The sequence below is a fragment of the Phoca vitulina genome, unplaced genomic scaffold (assembly GCF_004348235.1).
Source record: "Phoca vitulina isolate PV1807 unplaced genomic scaffold, GSC_HSeal_1.0 scaffold35, whole genome shotgun sequence".
Taxonomy (NCBI): Eukaryota; Metazoa; Chordata; class Mammalia; order Carnivora; family Phocidae; genus Phoca; species Phoca vitulina.
In genome coordinates this window covers 18,901,303-18,924,269 of record NW_022589738.1, presented here as the reverse complement: position 1 = coordinate 18,924,269, position 22,967 = coordinate 18,901,303, and the positions used below count along the sequence as shown (strand labels likewise).

At 40.1% G+C, this 22,967-nt stretch overlaps 1 protein-coding gene across 1 annotated transcript in view; it reads right to left on the bottom strand.

Annotated features, from left to right (window-relative positions):
• Positions 1-22,967, bottom strand: part of JADE3 (jade family PHD finger 3) — a 134,978-nt gene that overhangs the window by 72,543 nt on the left and 39,468 nt on the right. Inside the window, exon 2 of the mRNA XM_032426740.1 lies at positions 18,003-18,073. The gene's annotated coding sequence lies outside the window, so the exon portion shown is untranslated. The remainder of the gene's footprint in view (positions 1-18,002; positions 18,074-22,967) is intronic.

The window sequence follows — 22,967 nt, the reverse complement described above, 5'->3', positions numbered from 1 at the left end:
GTTTATTCTCCCACTCACAGAGTAAAAGTAACAAAGGGGCACTCCCTGAAACCTAAAGGCAATTTTATCAAAAAGAAAGCAGGACTTTGAGCAATGCTTAGGGAACTTAGAGAACTCATCAGCTCAAGAAGTGGAACAGAATGAAAATGTAAACAGGTTCAAGAAGGACTGAGATAAAATCAGGGTGGATAAATCCATGATGGTATTTGGAAGTAATCCTTAAGTAAAGAAACATCTGAAAAGTCCAGCTGCCTTAGGCTTTCAGGAAAATATCCTCCAGAGCCATTAACAGAGACAGACGTTTGAGTTAGGTCACTGGTCAGCCCAAAGCGGAACTCTTCTTATATCCTTAAGGGTCAAGTCCTGCCCATGTGGGCAAAGAACCTCCTAAACTATTCCTTCAACAGAAATCATGAATGCTATAAATATGTTTCTTGAGCTGATTAGCTCTGCTTTGGGGAAAACAATACTAATCTCCATGTTGAAGCTATTTGAGTCTGCTGCCTATGGTTTAATTCGGAATTCACCCCTCTCCACACAACAATTCAATCCATCACACTATTTCAATGCAATGTTGTGGAAACAAAACTTCCCTTCAAGCCTGTTCACCTCGCATATCTTTCTTCTCTACCACATTTCAGTAGTCCAGTGACTAAAGCCATAAATATCTATCTAGAGACTGAGTAAACAAAAAATAAGAAAAAGAACATAGCCTACATATTTTACTGCTTCTCCTCATCCCCAACAAATCTTTGTCTTTAAAAAAGAGATACCAGGGGCGCCTGGGTGGCTCAGTTGTTAAGCGTCTGCCTTCGGTTCACGTCGTGGTCCCAGGGTCCTGGGATCGGTATCAGGATCGAGCCCACGTCCCGCTCCCTGCTCAGCAGGAAGCCTGCTTCTCCCTCTCCCACTCCCCCTGCCTGTGTTCCCTCTCTCGCTGTCTCTGTCAAATAAATAAATAAAAATCTTAAAAAAAAAAAGATACCAGAAGTTGGAGTAGACGAACTTTTCTGTACTTTCTAAAAGACGACTACCTGCATCTCGGTTATTGTGTGTATATGTATGTGTCATTTTAAAGCTTGTTTTTAAAAAGAAAGACACGTCATGTGACTCATGAGTTCCCTGTGACCGGATGAGGAATCTGGAGGTCAACACTTCTCCAAAGCCCTTAAAATGCATTAAAGAAAAAAGAAGAAAATACAAATTTACTTGGGTAGGTTCCTGCCACTCAGAGAAGTATTTCCATGTCAAGCACAGTTATCTCTATTGCCAGGAAGCAGGCTTACCTTCTTCAATATATAGACTTGTTAACAAATTATTTAGGCATATCAAACCTCCTGAGTAGGAATCATTTTGCATAGAAAGGCTAGGCTAGGAAGGGAGTTTAAATCAGGGTTCAGTAAACTTTTTCTGGAAAGGACCAGCTAGCAAATATTTTTGGCTTTATGGACCATATGGTCTCTGTTGCAACTACTCAAATCTGCTATTGTAGCATGAAAGCAGTCACAGACAGTACATAAACAAATGAGCATGGCTCTGCTCCAATAAAACTTTATTATACTGAAATTTGAATTTCATATAATTTTCACATCATGAAATATTATTCTTCATTTTTTAAGCGTTTAAAAATGTAAAAACCATTCCTAGCTCGCAGGCCACACAGAAACAGGTGGCAGGCTAGATTTGACTCACAGGCCATAGCTTGTCAACCTCTGGTCTAAACTACAAGAAATATTTATTATTTATAATATTTATAAATATAATATAAAACAAATATGTACTATTTATAAATAAATAAATACATGCTTATTTATTTACTAATTAATTTTTTTTTAAAGTAGGCTCCACGCCCAGCATGGAGCCCAATGTGGGGCTTGAACTCACGACCCTCAGATCAAGACCTGAGCTGAGATCAAGAGTTGGATGCTCACCGACTGAGCCACCCAGGTGCCCCAAGAAACCTTTATCTTAATGAAAGAAAGAATATTGAAAATCGGAAGCCTACAATTGAATTATCATTCTCCTAACATCACCGCCTCCTTTCTAATCTCTCAGCCCACTGTTTGGCTGATACAGACCTCACTGGAAGATTTCAGCCTGGGTGGTGTATTCTGTGATATTATCTTGACAGATTTTAATGGTCATAGGCCTTTCTAAATTAAAATCTGTTTTATGCCTTTTAGGGGAAAAAAGCCCCAGTTCCAGTAAGTTTTTAAAAATTAGCAGTACATGTTCTTTTTAATTTATGTACATATATTCAACAATTTCAACCACCCAAATAAGTAGGCTTGGCATTTTAAGAATAAAAAGCGATATATGTACAAGACATGAATCCTTTGAAGATAAAATACCATTTGCAAATAAGACTTCTTAAGAATAAAGTAAATCAATAAGAATAGCTTTTACTATGAAATACACAATTCTCTAGATAGAAACACAAACAATTTTTAAAAATAGCAGTTTCCAATATGTCCCATCTGCTGCTGTGACTTGCTTCCACACTGAGATTTTTGCTCACATGTACCCCTAGTACGTTTATAACATCTACCCGATTTAAAGTGATTGTCAGAGTTTATTAGGAGGAAAAATAACCTTTATCCCAGGTTTTCATAACAATAAAAGGCATGTAAGCCTTACATATAAGGTAAAAAAACAAAACAAAACAAAACAGAAACAATCCCAAACTTACTGAGCAAGTTCAAATCCACTGCACACCAACTGTTAATACTGTGCTACTAGAGGGCCGGCACTGTACTGGCCACCAGAACTGAGAAACCAAGTCCTTTGGCTCCCTCAGGACCAGGGTCACAGGACCAGGTGCACCAGACACACTGTCACTATGGCTTGGGTGATCACAGCCTAAAACTGGTAACCAATGATGTGTGACAAACCAATCAGAGAGGGGTTTCGGTGTTAATCCCAAAATCAATCAAGTTGGTTGGGGGTGAAGTGGAGGGGGATTGAGGTTAAACCCTCACCTCCAGTTACAACAATGCCTATGGCAAAGGAGCAGTCAGACATGCAAATTGACATATAAGGGAAAGAGTCAGTACTGACTTTGAGGGCAACAAAAAGTGAGGGAAAATGACATGGCTACAAATCTGCCTCAGAAGAAAGGAACTGGGCCACTTAACACGAGTTAAGTCCCAAGAAAAACCTATCTAGCCTCCCCAGCAGAGGTTCTCAATCCCCATTTCCCATTGGAATCATCTGGGGAGCTTGTAAAAACCTCAATGCCCAAACTGCACCCATTACCAATTAAATCAGAATCTCTCTTCAAAGAACCAGCTTTTGGATTCACTGTTTCTCTCTACTGTTTTTGTTTTCAATTACATGAACTTCTCTTTTCTTTATTGTTTCCTTTCTCCAGCTTGTTCTGAGTTTATTTTGCTCTCCCCACCGCCCCATTATCTTGAGGTTGAAGCTTAGATTATTCATTTGAGATCTTTCACCCATTCCTCATATAAATAAGCATTTAGTGTCATAGATTTCCCACTCAGCACTGATTTAGCTACATACTACAAATTTTCATTTTCATTCAGGGCAATGTATCTTTTTTTTTTTTTTTTACTTCCCTAGAGACTCACTCCTTTACCCATGGATTAATGAGAAGTGTGTTATTTAGTTTTCAAGTGTTTGGAAACTTTTGGGTAGTCTTCCTGTTTTTGATTTCTAGTTTGATTGCATTATGGTCAGTGAATATACTCTGCATGATTTCAATTCTTTTATATTTGTTGAGGTTTGTTTTATGGATTGGGATATAGTCTATTTTGGTGAATGTTAGTTACATGTGTACTTGAAAAGTAAGTATATTATGCTGTTGTGGAGCATTCTATGTCAATTAGATCTGGTTGACTGGTAGTGTATTTTCTTCTATAACCTTGCTGATTTTCTTCTGTCTGGCAGTTCTATCGGTTACTGAAAGGGGCACTGAAGTTCCCAACTCTAATTATGAATTTGTCTATTTCTCAATTCAGTTATGTTGAGTTTTGCCTCATGTACTTTGAAGCTCTGTTATTTGGTTGATACACATTTAAGACTGCTGTGTCTTATGGATGGATTCACCTTTGAATCATTATGTCTCCTCTTGTCCCTGGTAATTTTCTTTGCTCTGATGTCTAATTTATCCGATATTAGTATAGCCACTCCAGCTTTCTTTTGATTGGTGTTTGCATGGTATACCTTTTTGCATCCATTTACTTGTAAACTACCTGTATTATTGTATTTAAATGGAATAGAGTAAAATGTGTCTATTCCATCTTTTCTGGAACAGCAAGGTTGCTCACTCTACTATTTTTGCAACTCCTCTCTAAATTTAGACATATTATCTCAAAATCTCTTATTTCAAAAAATTATCTCAAAATAAAAAATTAACTATTAAAAAAGGAAATACATGATAAAAAGGGTATCTTATTCCTGTTCCTACCATATCTGGAGAATATTAAATTAAGAAGGAAAAGAATCAACTTGAGGACTTGTGAGATTTTCACTCACTGCACTCTCCCAGAAGAAGGAAAGAAACAGGCTAAGAAATAGGTAAATCATACAGGCCTGAGGGTCACTGGAGAGTGACTCCCTATCTGTGGGCCAGTTGGTAACAAGAATGTAACTGTTTTTCCTTAAAGGATAAATATTCACCATACCTGGTGTTCCTGGTTTTTCTTTGGGGGTAGGAACTCTTCTTCCAGTACTTGCATTTTCTTGTTTCCGTCTGGATTTTATTTTACTACTTACTGGCATTTTCAAAAGGTTAACAGGGAGAATTTAAAATGTATAACTTGAGAAGGAATAAAATTCTAATTAATTAGTTCTACCACTTGTTAGTTCTGTAAAAGAAATGATGAGTGAGAAAGCTGGAAAGTACTGACTAAAATGTGGCTTTCTGAGAATTAGTTGTGTTCAGTCATTTATGCCGTTCATGCTTCAGTGCCCCAGGAAGCCAGATTTGGACACAGGTAAGTAGTCATTTGAGACAAAACTGCAAAAGGTTACCCTGAACTGTTTTAAATGCTAACCAAAGGGATCACTAAACAATCTAAGATAAGGACTAGAGAGCATAGATGGAAACTAATTATCTCCTCTTGGCCCTAGGAAACCAAACTTCATGTAAACTAAGAGCATTCATATAGGAATATGAATCACAGAGAAAAGGAAACAGGTTTTTCTTCTCTATCCATTTCTCCTATCATCTCAGTGCTATTTTGATCATTCCGAGTAACAGTGTTTTAAAAAAAAATGGACAGATAGAAAATTAAACTCTCAAAAGTTTGAAATAAAACTCATTGTTGCTGTGTGTGGAAAGTGACTACCCTTATCAAAAATACCTATTATGTCCAGACCATGGTTGATTGTCATAGTGATGAACTTTCCTGGACACTAAGCCTCAATATTTTGTTATCTGAGAATCTGCAGTTTAATTTCATCCTTCAAGATCAAAGGCACATAAATTAACTTGGCACATTGATCTGACGAATCTATGGAAAGCTGCCAGGCAAGACAAGTCCACAGATTAACTCATTAGTTTATAATGCTTAAAACAACTTTGGGCAAACTGTTGAGAGGCTAAAAAACCCAAAGTCATTCACCAATATATCTTTCTATACAGTTCACCGAAAAACATCTAACCTCTACTTGACCACTCAGTGAGAGAGCACACTATTTAACAAGATAATCCATTCCAATTTTTAGACAGCTCTAAATGAAGAAATAACTTTCTATGATCAGAAAAAAATCTGCCTTTTAACTTCCTAATTCTGCCTTTATATTAGATTTATACCTGTTAACAGGTTCAAATCTCTCCCTACCTTTATCCCCAAACTCTCTCTTGACCCTACATCATTTTTCTCTATTTAATACCTAATTTCTTTCTTTCCCTTCTCTTGCAAACTCCTCAAAAAGTAGTCTATGGTTTCTCTTCTCCTCCTTACTTTTAGTCACTCCTCAACAAGTTTCTATCATACCAGAATTCTTGAAAAAATCACCAGTTTGGGCATATTTCCCAAACCTCATCTCTAAGTACCTGTATGCTACATGCTGATCTCTCCCTCCCTCCTTCCCACCACTGCTCTTAAAACAACTGCCTTGGTTTCCAAAGGCTTTTTCTGGGTTCCCTGTGTTGCTCCCTAATATCCTTTTCTTCCTCTAACCATCTCATAAGTGATGGTGTTTCCCCAAAGTGTCCTATACTACACACATGCTTATGGCTCAAAGGAAGGAAACAAAGGAAAGAAAGAGGGAGGGGAAGAGGGAGAAGAAAAAAAAGAACAAATCCAAAACCCCCTGCCAACCATACATATCAACCTGGAAGGTGATTAACACCAAGGCTACTGGTTCTTCCTCCCTTCTAGTGGTCTCCATTGGCACCCTCCTTTATGCTGTCACAAAATCTAGAAAAATCTCTAAATTCTTTCTCTTCTCTCACCCTGGATCAATCATCAAATCCTGCCAAGTTAACCTATGAAATAATCTTCTATATCAATATTCCCATTTTACTTTTTTTTTTTTTAAGATTTTATTTATTTGACAGAGAGAGCACAAGCAGAGGGAGAGAGAGAGAAGCAGGCTCCCTGCTGAGCAAGGAGCCTGATGTGGGACTCGATCCCAGGACCCTGGGATCATGACCCGGGCTGAAGGCAGCCGCTTAACCGACTGAGCCACCCAGGCGTCCCCAATATTCCCATTTTAACCTTCATTTTCCTAGTTTGGGACCTAACTATCTCCTAAAACCAAGACTGTGATAGCAGCTTCCTAACTAACTGGTCTTAGGACTCCTGATCTTGTTGCCCTCAAATTTACCTTCCACCCAACTGCCAGAGACTTATCTGAAACACAAACTGGACTATGTCCCTTCACTGCTGAGAGACTTCAATGGCTTCCCTTTGTCCTTAGACCTTTTCTTAAGGTCCTCATGAAAGCCAACAAGGTCCTCCACCATCAAGCTGCATCTCATTCTGCAGCTTTCTCTCTCACCACACTGCCCTGCTTTTATGCTCTAGCAACACTGAACCTCTGTAGTTCCCATCCCCATGCTGCTTCTCACCCATATGCTTTATTACCATCCCTTCTGCCTGGAAGGTCCTCTTCTCACTTCCTCACTTAGAAACATATAAACTTATCCTTATAAGGCTTAGAAAACATGTCACCTCTTCTAAAAGGCCTCCTTTGTCTGACTCACCCATACCTTGACAATCTCAACAGCAATATGCCCTAGGAATGGCCTGGGTATAGCACCATCACTAACTTAAACTGTTCTGTAACCAACAATATATATATATATATATATATATATATATATATATATTTTTTTTTTTTTTAATCTCCAACTAGAATATGAGCTCCTACCAGGCATGGGCTAGATTTTTTGAAAAATTTGTAATGGATGTTATTCTTCCTTAATCTCTTTGAAAATCCTAAACTTTAAAGTCATTCTAAAATGATTCTCATTGGGAGTGGGAGTAAAATGACTTTCATTTGCTGGTTGCTAATTTGGACAACTGTCCTTACTTTGCAATTTTAGTTTGCAGGCTAACCTTGGAGAAAGTTCATTTCCCTCCTTCATTCATCCCCTCCATTGAGAGGTGCTCCCTCCCAGGATTCTCAGTCCCATCCTACCAAGAGGGAGAAAGGTACACATTTAGACAGTAAGCCAATAATACATTTGTCTCTGGCCCTGCGTCTCTCTCCACTCTCTTGCCTGCCACTCTGAATAGAAGTAACATCTTTTTCTCTCTGTTCATGGGCAATCCTTGACTGCACAGTCAGGGATCATTTCCTCCCTTCACTGAATGTTTTGATCCCCATATCTACAGAAATACAATCCCCAGACATCTCTACCTTTTTTGGGATCTAGAGTCCAGCACATCAGTAACTAGAGGCCCATGACTAACAGTCTCCACTGATTGTCCATAAATAAAGTTTTATTGGAATACAGTCACACCCATTCATTTCTGCTATTCTAGTTATCAACTGCTGTGTAACAAACCACTGCAAAACAGAGTGGCATAAAGCAATCACCATTTTATCACCTCATGAATTCTGTGGGTCAGGAGTTCAGATAAGGCATGGCAGGAATGGCTTTTTTCTACTCTAAGTTGTCTGGAATCTCAGCTGGGAAGACAAACAGCTGGAATCATCTGGAGGCTTCTTCACTTACCTGGCACCTTTAATAGGAATGATTTGGCTTAGCAGATACCATCTCCAGCATGCCCATATAAGACCTCTCCAGCAGACGTGGCTTCAGGGTAGTCAGACTACTTACATGGCAGCTCAGGGGTCCCAGCATGAATATTCTAGTGAACAAGGCAGAAGTTGCATTGCCTTTTATGACTTAGCCTCAGAAGTCGTATACTCTACTGTATCGGTTGAAGCAGTCACAAGTCAACCCAGATCTAACTGGAAGGACACACAGGCCCTGTCTCCTGATGAGAGTAGTGTCAAAAAATCTGCAGCTATGTTTTAAACCTGCATTTATGGTCTTCACATCATTTAGTACAAAGGATCCAGAATTAATGACTCTGACTTAAAATGTGAGGCACATTCAGGTATCAGAGCATCCAAGTTTCAAAAAAAAAAAATCAGCTTCACAAAAGGACTGCCATCAAGGCCCTGACTTGTGAGCAATTTTAATACTTTCCTATTTGTTTCTGAGCAGCCTTTAAGTCTGAACATACAGAACACATGAGTTTTTAAATGTTACAGAAGTAACTGAAGTCTTTAAGAAGAGTAATCTGTATTTGTGTGATAAATAGCAAAAATGGCCCCAATTCTCTACCCTTTTCTTTATTTATGCCCTTTCAATGTGACTTTGAAGCTTCTTCTCACTCCTTGAATCTAGACTAGGCTTTGTAACTTGCTTAGGGCAACAGAATACAGCAGAGGTGAAGGTGTGCCGATTCTGAGCCTTGGCCTCAAGAGGCCTTGCTGCTTCTACTCACTTTTAGAAATCTGCCCAGCTACCATGAAGACAAGCCCGGGCTAGCCTGCTTCAGGAGAAGAGATGTAAAGCCCAGGGCTCCTACCCACTACCATTGCCCCAGCTGACCAGCCAACCTCAAAAGCAGAAGCTCCCTGCTGACCTGTAGTTGACAAAGGCATAAGGGAGACCAGCTAAGAACAGCAAAACCACTCAGCTGAACCCAGCCCAAATAGCCAACTCTTGGAAAAATGAACTAAATATTACTATTTTGAGCCACTAACTTTTGAAGTGATTAGATATACAGCAATAGTTAACTGACAGAATTTAGAAGGCAGTTTTTAATGATAAACTGTACAATGGAAATTTCATCACACACTTCAGACCTACTATACTGAATCACTTCAGACGCTGAATGATTCTCCAGAGCAGGAACTACTGCTGGCCTCTACTGAGAAGGGCACTCAAGCTAATGCCACAATCCCAGAGGGGTCAAATAGCTGACCCAAAAGAAGAAATCTGTAATAGCAGCCATACAAATAACAAACATCACTCCATCTGTAAGACTCTCATCTTACCTGATGCCAAGACAGCCATAAAGTACCTCCTTAGGCTAGAGGTAAGTGGCACCTGCAATCAGCAGTGAATCAGTTAACTAGAATGTCAGAGTAAAACATCCCACATCACTAATGAGAGAAATTATTGCTATTAGAATGCCTGTTCTTTTTAGCTATAATCCCCATCCTCTTTTTAAAAAAATATTTATTTATTTATTTATTTGAGAGACAGAGAAAGCACAAGCACAGGGAGGGGCAGAGGGAGAGGGAGACAAGCAGACTCCCTGCTGACCAGGACTCTGAGATCATGACCTGGGCCAAAATCAAGAGCTGGACACTTAACCGACTGAGCCACTCAGGTGCCCCCTTATTTGCCCCAGTGTTACCCTTTGGTGCACTTCAGTAAAGGAAGGGCAGATACCAATTCAAAAAATTAATTACAGGGGCACCTGGGTGGCTCAGTCGGTTAGGCGGCTGCCTTCGGCTCAGGTCATGATCCCAGGGTCCTGGGATCAAGCCCCACATCAGGCTCCCTGCTCAGCGGGGAGCCTGCTTCTCCCTCTCCCACTGCCCCTGCTTGTGTTCCCCCTCTCGCTGTCTCTCTCTCTCTGTCAAATAAATAATATTAATTACACACATACACACACACACACACACACACACCCCAGAATTCACACATCCAATTATAGGCTGACTTCCAGGCTGACTTCCAAGAGACCCTCTGAGACAGCAAATGTTTGTTCCAACAGTGCAATTTCTCAAAATACTTAGGACATTTTTTGCTTGGATTTGCTTTCTGTTCCTTTGGCATCATATTCCTTTGAATAAGGTCAATGGAAGCAAAACTTTTCCTTTGAGAATGAATTTAATTTTTGGAAACAATCAAATGTCATTCAAAGTCCATTCAAGTGAATATGCAATTGAGGTGTGTAAAACCAGTTTTAGTCAGTCACAAGCTGGGAAAAGAAATTGCAAGGCTGATTTATAATTCCAATTCTACAGTTATTAGCTGGCAGGTTAAAACTCGAAAAGCACAAAACCTTCAATGGCTCCCTACTGCTCACAGCGCTGATTTCAAACTCCTAGGCCTAGTATTCAAGGCACTCCACAGTGTAGCCACAGCTCACCTTTCCAGTCTTATTTTCCTTGCACAGTCTCTTCTCTAGGGAAGCTAAGTCCCTCACTGCTCCCCACTCACATGTCCTGGTGCTTTCTTGCATCCATGCATCTGTTCATACTCCTCCCCTGGACTGCCCTCTATGTCCATGTCATCTGTCTCTATACCCAATACACTGCCCACCACTGTATGTGACTCAAATAAATATTTATTGAATGAATCAATTCCTTGGGTGGCTTATGAAATGGCTCTGAAGGTAATTCCAAAAAGGAGAGCTCCAAAAACATTTTAAGCAAGGGAATAAGTAGCTAGCCTTCAACATGCATTTTGAGGATAAAGTCAGGAAACACTGGAATAGCAATTGATTTGTAGTCATGCTTACTGACTGCCTAAGAAGGCCTAGTCAATCAGGTACTGAGCGAGAAACGAACTAAAAATTCCAGGCTACTCTAGTCTACCTAGACCATGTATCACTGTGTCATTGTATTTAAGACAGCAGGCCTTGGGAGTTCTGGACTTCTCTGGGTTTCTCTCTCAAAATATACAAGTTAAAAACAAACACTACTTCTAGATATATACCTAGAAGTGACATTGCTGGATCATTTAGTAGTTCTATTTTTAATTTTTTTATGATTTCCATACTGTTATCCATAGTGGCTGCAACATTTTACATTCCTACCAACAGTGTACAAGGGTTCTAATTTCTCCACATCCTCACCAACACTTATCTTTTAAAAATATATATAATAGCCATCCTAACAGGTGTGAGGTGATAGCCCATTATGGTCCTGATTTTCATTTCCCTGTTGATTAGTGATGTTGAGCACCTTTTCATATAGCTGCTGGCCATAAATATCCAAAAGAACAGAACTCAGGATCTTGAAGAGATATCTGCACACCCATGCAGCATTATGTATAAGAGTCAAGATACGGAAACAACCCAAATGTCCACTGACAGATGAATGGGTACAGAAAATGTGGCATATACATACAATGGAATATTATTCAACCTTTAAAAAGAAGGGAATCCTACCATTTGCAACAACAAGGATGACCCTGAAGGACATTATGCTAAGTGAAATAAGCCAGTCACAGAAGGAAATACTGCATGATTCCACTTATATGGGGCTATCTACAGTAGTCAAACTCATAGAAACAGAGAGCAGAATGGTGGTTGCCAGGGGCTGAGAGGAAGGGGAAATGGGGAATTACTGTTCAATGAGTATAAAGTTTGTTATATGAGATGAATAAATTCTAGAGATCTGCTGTACAACATAGTGCCTATTAACAATACTATATTGTACACTTAAGAGGGTAGATCTCATGTTAAGTGTTATAACACAAAAGAAGAGAACAAGGAAACTTTTGGAAGTAATGGATATGTCTATTACCTTGATTGTGGTGATGGTTTCACAGGTATATGTATATATCCAAACTCATCAAGTTGTATACACTGAATATATGCAGTTTTTGTGTATCAATTATACCTTAGAATTGCTAAAAAAAAAAAAAAAGCCCACTAGTCTGATAGGTGATGGATATGTCACAAGTTATTATAAACAATAAAGACTCTAAGAATTTATGAGATCCTTGCCCCTCTGATGAAGTTAAGATTGACACAATAATAAACTGGGAATATTTTCAAAGCATCTGTGTGGTGAAATTAGTTTATATTTGGTTGATCCGCATGAAATTGCCATTGTTGTAGGCCAAAATGTTTTGAGTATTAGCAATTTCATATCATTCAACCCAATACTCCAGAATTTTGCTCATGAACAAAAATAAGTAAAAAAAGAAGACACCTTCCTTTGGCTTCAAAGCCCTCACACACTCTGGAGAATCTCAATTCTTACAAACTTTTGAGGACTTATAATAAACAAAGAAAAGAAATACACAAAGTCTTGCTTAAACATATACATAATTTCTTAGTTCAAAACACCTAGTTTCCTTTAGGAGTTGTATTCCACTTACCGGACTCAAGGTAATTAGCCTGTGAGTCCCCAGTGGGGTATTAGGTCTCTCCAGCTACATCTCAAATTTCTAGGTCAGATCTGAGCACCCTCTTCCCATGTTCCATTTGCACACTGCAAATAGGCCATCACACCCAGGATTCCTGAATGTCATTTAATGCAAGGGAAGGCTGTTGATGAAAAGGCGTCTAATCATTATTATCACACGTGGGCTGGGGGAGGGGGCTTGATTTTATCCTCGTTTCTTCTGCTTTTCGTGCCCCAGAGTTGCAGCCAGCTGGCTAGACACCCTGGGTCTCTTTCTGGTCAGAGCAGGAGAAGCCTCATAAGCAGGATTCCTAACCCTGCATGTGTGGCTGGAGTGGTGAGGCAATTACCCTCCATCTTCCTGGGCAGCCGCAACAGGACCCTGAGAGGAGGCGCAGGTGCTGCGACTAACTGGCACACTCCCAGGCTACAGTCAACACCACGTGCTCAGAACAGAGGCTCAATTTTAATCCTTCTGAGACACCATTTCAGGAATCAGCCAATACACAGACATGTAATCAATGTAATGCTTTTGTGTGCTTGTGTGGGTCTTGAGCTGGTGAATTTTCCACGTTAAAATTTTTAGAATCTTCTGCATAGAAATTTTTAGAATTACCCAAGACAAGTATAAATGCAATCTTCTTTTAATGGTAAATGTTATTTCATGAGAAACACTGAATACATAATTTCAGCTCCAATGGTCAGAAGATCCTGTGCTTTCAAGTTTACTGTTAGAAATGCAAAACAGGGACAGCAAAACTCCATCATCCCACCTCTGTTCCCTCAGTACAGGATGTTTTCCTCTTTCAAAGGTCTTTTTTTTTTATAAGATCTTTCATCCAGTGTGTTTTAAATAACTGATTTTCTCTATTTCCCCAAGCAGATTATTGCGTGGTCTAATTAAGTTGTCCCTCAGGAAACATCATCCCTGACATGCAAAGAGAGACAAAACAATGGTGGCAGATTGTGGAAACAGGAATATTTCATTTCCACCAACTGAAAGACTATAAAAATCAAAAGTGCCAAAATTGCTCCTAAGCTATTTATATGCAGTGTTTAAAATATCAGTAAGGCACAGGAGACTGGCAAAAGGTTCTTAGTTTATTTACTGTTTTTCCCAGGTTCTGAATTCAGAACCCCATATTCCTACTTTGACAGTTGACAGCATTACAACCAGGTTCAGAAGGTTCTGTTGCAGACAATGTAAATGATGCCCATTTTTGTATGGACCTTTCTCAGAAGTAAAGCTGAGAGGGAACTGAGTCTCAGATGTTCACTCTTATAGGACTCATCAAATAATTCCATAAAGATTTGATGAAAGACCTTGGGCTGGAATGTGGGAAACCTGGGTGTTAGCTCAAATTTCTAGTTCATTACCACACTATTTTTATTATAGTGGCTTTGTAGTAAATTTTAATCTGGTAGAACAAACTCTCCTCACAAAATTTCCTGATGATTCTTGGGCATTTATTCTTTCCAAAATGCAAATCTGACTGTGACAGCCCTTAGTGTAAAACCCTTCCATTGCTCCCCAGTGCTCACAGATTTCTTTGTAGGCCCCTGTAGGGCTGTGATTTAGTAAGTGGAGAGTACAAGTTTAGGGCCAAAGCTGACTGCTCAAAAGGAGAGGTGAGTCAGTGATACCACCAGAGAGCTCCTTTCTTTGCCCTGGTTCTTCACCAGGCTCACTCTCTCCTTTTAATAAGTATTGAACAAATATTTAACAACGGTTTGCAAGGGTGCTATGTCGGGGTCCCTAAGACCACCTCCAACTTCAATGATTCACTAGGAGGACCCACAGGACTCAGCATATAATCATACTCTTGGCTATAATTTACCACAGTGACAGGATACAAAGCAAAATCAGCAAAGGGAAAATGCACACTAGATGAAATACAGGGGAGATCAGGCACAAGCTTCCCAGAGTCCTCTCCCAGTGGAGTTACACAAGGATGCACTTAATCTCCCTAGCAACGAGTTGTGACAACACATGTGAAACGCTGTCTACTAGGGAAGCTCATTAGAGACTCAGGACCCAGGTTTTGATTGGAGGCTGGTTACATAGGCACCCTCTGACTGGCAAATACCCAAATTCCAGACTCCCAAGAAGGAAAGCAGGTGTTCTGCAGAAACTACATTGTTTGTATAAACAGTTCAGGCACAATGAGCCACCTTTATCAATCAGTTCTGGGAATGGTGGGAACCCTCCTGAAAATCAAGTTCCCAGATGCCCACCAAGGGACAAACCTGTAAGCAGGCCTTTCAAAGTCAGGTCTGCTATGAGACTTTTTTGCACAGATGCCAATCATTAGCCTGGGCAGGCACCAACAAATCCTGTCCAGACGTGGATGGGGGAAACAAAATCATGAGAGTTCTCTGAGCAAGATACTAAGTGGAACAGGAATGGAGACACACCTACCTTCTCCCAGTGGCAAAAAGGAAGGGGCAATGAGGACTGCTTCTTGGGAGAGGCAATGCCTGAGCCAGGTCTGGACACATGACAGATGTTGTGGCATATCTAGATTTAAATCCCAACCAGGTGGGTGACCTTGGCTAGTTAATTCACTAGACTAAGCTATATCTCAGGAAATGAGTGACCCGCATGGACCAGGGCTATTGATCACTTTGATTCCCTGCTTAAACTTTGCATGGCTTCCAAACCTCTTGCAAGGCATGTGGCCTTGCTAGAGGGGGTGCCAACCTACTTCTCCAGCCCCACCTATGCCTCTCTGCCCCTTCACTCTCTGTGATCCAGCCATTCTGGCCGCATTTCAGTGCCTGGAATATGCTTCCTCCTTCTATTTCCAAGGCTCTGCACATACTGTTCACCCCCTTACCCACCCATTGTTCATCATCACCCTACCTACTTCAATATCTAATTCCTATTCATGTTAGATTTCAGTCCAAACGACACTCCTCAGGGCAGCCTTTCCTCACCTGCCCAGAGTATATCAGAACCCCTGTCATTTGCTTTCCAGCACCAGGAACTTTTCCTCTATCACTGTGAGCACATTAAAGTCCATTTTTTTTACACTTACACACTTCAAGAAGGCAGAGACTATGCCTGTGTTATTCACAGTGATAACCTCTGAGCCTAACAGGGTACCTATCACATAGTGGGCATTCAGTAAATGTATGAAAGTATGAACGAGGGTTCATGCTCAGTCCATGTGGTCTGTGGGAGGGCAACTCTGTCCCTCCCTCCCTAACAAATACACACCTTCTGGGTCTAAGGCACAGGACCCAGGCTATACCAACAGGTCATCCAAGGGTTTTGACAGTATTGGGAAAGAGGCACTGCACCTGCTGCAGACAGCCTGTCTGGGAGTGGAACTAACTCAGAGGAAAGCAAAGCTGAGAGAAGGAGATTCAGGGCTGCGATGAGGATATAGCCATACCTACAAGCAGCAGTCCATACACTATTCATTTACCAGTAAACTTTCTTTTTGTTTCTTGTTGAGTTGGGATTCTGACACATGTAACTAAGAATCCCGATACAAAAATAATAACTGGGATTAGACATGTAGGTGGTCCCAAAGAACAACAGAAAGACCATCAGCAAGCCTAACTTGTAATGACCTAAGCTAAGTGGCCTGAGGAATCCTCATCGTTCCTTAAACTATGCACAGGCTTGGTTCTGGTGGTGCAGGGAGAAGACACTCTGGCTGGGGAGTAGAGTACAGGCATCCTGGCTAGTCATAATCCTAAAGACCACCCTGTTCCTCACCACAGGGCTAAAAAACTACTTGCACCTGTGACAGCAGAATCACTTCCTCTCATCTATGAAAACTCGCAGAACCCAGACCTCTCAACAGACTGGAGAGAGACAAAAATCTCCCTTATTTTCAAAGGTGTGGAATATCATCATTACAAATAAAAAGTGTGAATTGCACTCCAAACTCCATTGTAGACCAAATTAATGAAGCACTGGCTGGATAAGAAATAGTCACTACCAGCTAGCATGGGTTCTTCAAAATCAGGACACACTCAACTTACCCTAGACACCTTTCTGTTCCAGTCGCTTAATGCATTCATTGAGATAAATCTTTGTAAGTACAGTATATGTGCAGGTAGCTGACAAAGGCCATCAGGATTGTCCAGTTGGTAGGATGAAGACCTGCAGCTGCAGACAGGTAAACCTGAAAGGTGTCTTGTGGGGGGACACAGAGCTACGTCCTTGGCCCTGTTCTGATCAAAACTCTGATCAGTAACGTAGATGAACCTACTAGGTTACTGACCTACGAGGGGTCTGACCTCTGATGAATGTTACCCCTCCTAGGTCAGTTATCAGAGGAAAGGGGAGAATTCAAAAGCTATTATGATAAGAAAAAAACCAGGATAAAATTTCACTAGAATGTATGTAGAGCCCCTGCAATTTTAAAAACTCTTATTTCCTGAATGCAGGGTGACAGCAGTTCAGTTTTTGATGCCAGCAAATACCACACGGGGTGATGCAGCTACTCAATTTGGGCTGAATTCAGAACATACCATCTACCTCAGTTGGAACAATGAAGTTCCAGTCTGGGTATTACAGAGAAACAATGACTAACAAAAGTGAATCCAGAGAAGGGAACCAAGATTACAAAAAGGTTTGGGAATCATGTCACACAAATGACAGCTAGAAGGGTGAGAATGTAAATTGGTACGGTCATTTTGGGTAGCAAAATGATATAAAACTGAAAACATCCATACCTTGTGACCCAGCAATCTCATTTTAGATACATATCTTGGAGAAACTCTCACAAACTTACATAATTACCAATACAGAATTTTTTATAAAAGCAAAATTCAGGAAGTACTTAGGCTTTTGTCAATAGGAGAGTGGCTAGACAGAATAAGGTCAATTCACACCTGGGATACTTTACAGCCACTGAAAACAATGATGTAGGTCTACTTACCAATCAGGATGGGCTAAGTTTGTCAAAGTAACAAAAGGAACCTAAAATCTGAGCTTAACACAATCAAAGTCGATTTATTCCTTATGCTACATGTTTAAAGTGAGTTGGCAAAAAAGCTAAATGTAGTTATTCTCAGACCCAGGCTGACAGAGGACCCATCTCTATTTGCCAGGGACATGAAAGGCAGTAAATTTCATATTGGCTCTTAAAATCTCCATCTGGAAGTGTACCCATTATACTGTTGACATTTCATTGACCGAAGCAAGTCACATGGCCACACCTAACTTCCAAAGGGGCAGGAACTACAATCCTACCATATGCCCAGAAGGCAGACAGCCAAAAATATTATGTTATATATAATGACTAATACAACATACAGTATGGAAAGATTAATACAAAATATATGAAAAGGTCTACAACATTTTACTGTGTGGACAAAACACATAGACACATTCATAATACCACCATTTATGTAAGTTAAAACAGAGATCCAAAACAAATCTATATGTTGTCTATACATACCTATAGATGCATGAAACGGAGGAGGGAGGAGGATGACACTGGAAGAGGTGATCAAAGGGAAATAATCATTTCTGTAAAGAAAAAATATGACAAAATCTTAACTGCTGAAATTCTGGCTGGTGGAGAGTTGAGTGTTCATTATATTAATGTATGAATTTTTCCACTGTGTTAAAATCCTTGAAATAAGAAGCTGTTGAGGGGCACCTGGGTGGCTCGGTCGTTAAGTGTCTGCCTTTGGCTCAGGTCATGATCCCAGAGTCCTGGGATCGAGCCCTGCATCGGGCTCCCTGCTCAGTGGGAAGCCTGCTTCTCCCTCTCCCACTCCCCCTGCTTGTGTTCCTGCTCTCGCTGTGTCTCTCTTTGTCAAATAAATAAATAAAATCTTTTAAAAAAAAAAGCTGTTGAAAGAACCAGGAATTTTTTAGCCTGAGAAGACCAGAGGTGGGAGATAGGGGAATGGCAAGTAGGAAAATAGATGACTTTAACTGTTTTGGACAAAGGAGATCTGCTCTGTGTGGTAATGAAGGGGAGAGCTGGGCACAATGGTGAGAGTTCCCAGAAGGCAGATCTTGGCTTGGGAATAAAGAATGACCTATCATGGAAAGATGAGTGAGTAGCTTCAAGAATGTGTGGAGGAAAAATATGTATTATTTGGGGGGAAAAAGTGATCAAGAGTCAGACAACTGCCTGTTTCATAGAATATTGTGAAGAGGATTGCTACACTGGGAAGGTATCTGGATTTGTGATCTCCAAGGTCCTTCCAATTCTCAGATTCCATCAACCTTGGACCAGAACCTCTCAATTAAGAGCTCAGAGGCTCTGGGAAGTGTAGCACAATTATCCCAAGACAAGCTTTAAAAAATAATGCAACAATCTGAATTCAGTAAAGCTTTTAATGGTGCTACCCGGGAATATTTCACAATCAGTACGGAATAATTCATTTAATTGGGCCTGAAAATTAATATAGGCAGGGGGTTACAAAAATTATTCCGGCCTTGAATAAAGCTAGCTTTAAATCTCATGCCTGGTCAACCTTATGCACATAATTAAATCAGTACTATTTGTAGAACTGTAGCCTATTTAATCACTGCTTCTGTGGCTTATCAGTTGTTCGTTCTCCCAGTACCAAAGTCAAATTGCTCCCACAGCTAAGGAGATCTCCACAGAAACATCCCACTGAAATGAGTATTACTTGGTAAAATCAAAGTGTAAGAATAATGAGTGTGTTTTCTTTCTAACTAGTTGCTTTGGCTACTGCCAAAAGAAAAAAAAATAAAAGTCTTAGCAGTAGAAAATGAGTATCCTTGACCTGTCCTTGTGTGAGCTGGGTCAGTGTGGCATAAAAATGATGGGGTCAGAACTCAGGCAGCTCCCTGTGGCTGCCCTGCTCCAAGGCCAAGAAGATAAGAAATTTCAGTGGTAGTAAATGAGACATGCTGTACCTGAGGATTTTCTTTCCAAAAGGTACTGCATCTTTTGTACCAACAAGTTTTTATCTATACATAGGAAATACATGCCCAGAAGGTTATGAGTTAAGCAGCCTTTACATGCCTGGAACCTGATGGATCTGAATAGACACCTGAGAAGCCCACCATGGTTTTTAAGGAATGTATTTCCATCATAAAAATATTAAAAGCATGCTGCAACTTAAAAACATGTGCTTTTTGTCCATGTATTTTTGCCTATTTAGGATTTCCTACCTGCAGTGATTTTGTACCACATAACTAACAAGGGGAAATACTTGCATAAAAGTAACTGTTATTTAGTAGTTTCTTCCTATTAAATTTCAAGATTAACAACAAATCAAAATAAAACAAAACAAAACCAAAACACAGCTCAAAAGGCTCTGATATATTCCCAAGTTAATGAGGTTAGTGTGATTTGAATACTACCTTCTTTCTAGAGCCATATTCCCGGCTGTGCTGGAGCTTCATGTGGCCTGGCCCCACCACCCCCAGAAATACTGTATAAAAAAAAATCCCTAATATGCTGGAGAAGCAGCTGGCTAGACTACCTCAATGCCTTGCAGAGACTCAGGTCTGGCCCTAATCTATGAGCAAAAGCTGATTATTCACCCCCCACCTCCCCAGCCCAGCTTCTCCATCCGTCAAGTGCAAGCACTTATATCCTAAGATATCAGAGGGAAGTGTATTTATCCTTGGAAGACAGTGTCTGGTGATAAAATGCAAGACTGCACTGTTAGGAAGGAGTGTGGGGGGAAACCAGAGACAAACAGGGGAGTAAGGAGGAGAAAGGGCTTGATGAATGAAGTCCTGGGGGCAAAGGTGACTGGAAAACAGCAGGACAGAAGTAAGAGAATGTGACAGAGAGGCAGGGCCAAGGAAAACAACGAGGTCAATGATATGCTGCATGAGGACAAAGGACTGTGCTTCCGGGTCTGATTACCACATATGCCTTCAGAAAAGTGGCTTTGTTTTTCAGAAGGTCCTTATGTATTCTGCCCATTGATGCAGCTCCTCTGCTTACCCTTAGAAACTTGCCCACTTAACTACACCAAAAGCTGCATCTCTAAAACTGTTATTTCAGAGATATATAAATACTTCGGGGAAGAAGAAGGGAACTAATCCCAAACATCACTTAAAATATCAGTTAAGACTTCTGGTTCCAGGTAAGATGGAATAAACATACCCAATCTTCTACTGAATGCAACTATAAAATTTGTACAGAATGTGGCAGCTATTAGAGAACTCTTTAAAGTACCTATCAGGAGTAGACCAGGGAAGAATACCAGAATGTCAAGTACAACTGAACTGGTGATGACTTTACCACCTTTTTACCTCCAGTATTCTCTGGCCTGAACCCAACACAACAAAACCTGAAAGTTAGTGAACACTGTGGTTAGAGCACATGTTCTGGCTCAGGTGCTTTTTATGGAAACAGGAACTACTATAACTCAGAGAAACTAGAGGGAAATCCCCTGGGTTTTTCTCTCCTTTCCCTCCCTTCTCCATGCCCAGAAAATCCCATGGTGGAAGCTGCAGCAATGAAATTAACTGGCAAAAGAAGACTGTAGGATTTAAAACTCTCAAGGGAAAGGAAACTTACATTCCATTCGGTGGAGTTATAGCTCCAAAAGGGCAAAACCAAATCCCATTGTTTTATCTTACTTTCTCTCTTTCTCTGTCTCCCTGCCCCTTGTGCTCCAGAGGCAGTGCATCATGAAGGCAGGTGGTTTCTGACCGGAGGACAGAAAAGGAAAGCTCTAGGAAACCAGAAAGTACCATGAAAATAACAAAGAGAGAAGAGCTCAGGAAAGCAAACCCATAAAGCTGCTTATGAGCAACTCGGATCACCCCCCACCCACACATATGTGGGCTTGATCCCTAATTATCATGTCAAAGGCTTTGAGAACTGAGCTAACAGAGGAACACTCAGGTCCCAGATTGACCAATGGGTGTCACACATGGGACAGATCTGAATAGCACTGCAAAGGACCTGAATAGTAACATTGGAGCTACAGTCCACAGAAAGTGAGTTGGAACTTGCACTCTGAACTAACCAGGTAAACTGACTGCTAAAACAAATATATCAACATTCTCCATTGGACTGAAAAAATATCCATAGTCTAAAAACATAATATTCAAAATGTCCAGGATAAAACCCCAAATTACTTGCTATACAAAGAACCACAAAAATGCCAATTCACACGGGAAAAGACAATCAACAGATGCCAACAATGAGAGGACACAAATGTTGAAATTATCTAACAAGTATGTTAAAGCAGCTATTATAAAAAATCCTTAAGTAAGAAACTGCCAAACTTGAACACTCTTGAAAGAAAGTTAAAATACAAAATACTGGCAAAGTAAAGAGGAGATATAAAGGATAATCAAATAGAAACTTTAGAATTGAAACATAAAATAACCAAAATAAAAAATTCACTAGGAGAACACAATAGCAGAATGGAGGAGGCAGTGAACTTGAAATAGGTAAACAAACTAGCCAATCTAAATAATAGAAAGAAAAAAAGATGGTGGTGGGGGGAACAAGGCCTCAGGGACCTGTAGGATAACAATAAAGGATCTAACATTTGCGTAATTGGAATCCAATATAGAGGAGAAAAAGAGTGTAATGCTAAAAAATATTTGAAGAAAAAATAGCTGAGAATTGCCAAGAAACTGAGAGCACTAAACATAACAAATACAAAGAAATCCACAAGCAGACACATCATAATCAAACTGCTGAAAACTAAAGACAAAGAACTGAGGAAATGGATAATTCAACACTAACAGAGAGTTCAACACGCACTCTTGATAACAGAACAACTAGAAAGAAAATCAGCAAGAATACAGAAAACTTACAAAATACTATCAAAAAATTGAGCTAAGCTAGCATTTACAAAACACTCCTACCAAGATGAGCAACATATATATGCTTTTTCAGGTGTATATGGAATATTCTCCAGGACTTGCTGGTGGGACTATAAAATGATTCAGCTACCTTGGAAAATAGTTAGGCAGTTTCTTTATAAAGTTAAGCAGAAATTTACCATATAATCCAGCAATTCTACTCCTAGGAATCTACCCAAGATACATGAAAATATGTCTAACATAAGGACATGTACACGAATGTTCACAGCAGCATTATTCATGAGAACCCAAAACTAGAAACACCCCAAATGTCCATCCACAGCGAACAGATAATCATAATGTTGTGTATACATATAACGTAATATGCAACAATAAGAAGGAATGGATTATCAATACATGGCACAACCATGGATGAACCTCAAAAACATTATGCTACCTGAAAGCCAGACACAAAAGACCATATAGCATATGATTTTATTTATACGAAGTATGCACAAAAGGCAAATCTATAGAGACAAAAAGTGGATTACTGGTTGCCTAGGGCTGGGGGGAGGGGGAGGAGTAATGGCAAATGGGCACAAAGAATTTTACTGGAGTGAAGGAAACACTCTAAAACTGGATTATGGAGATGGTT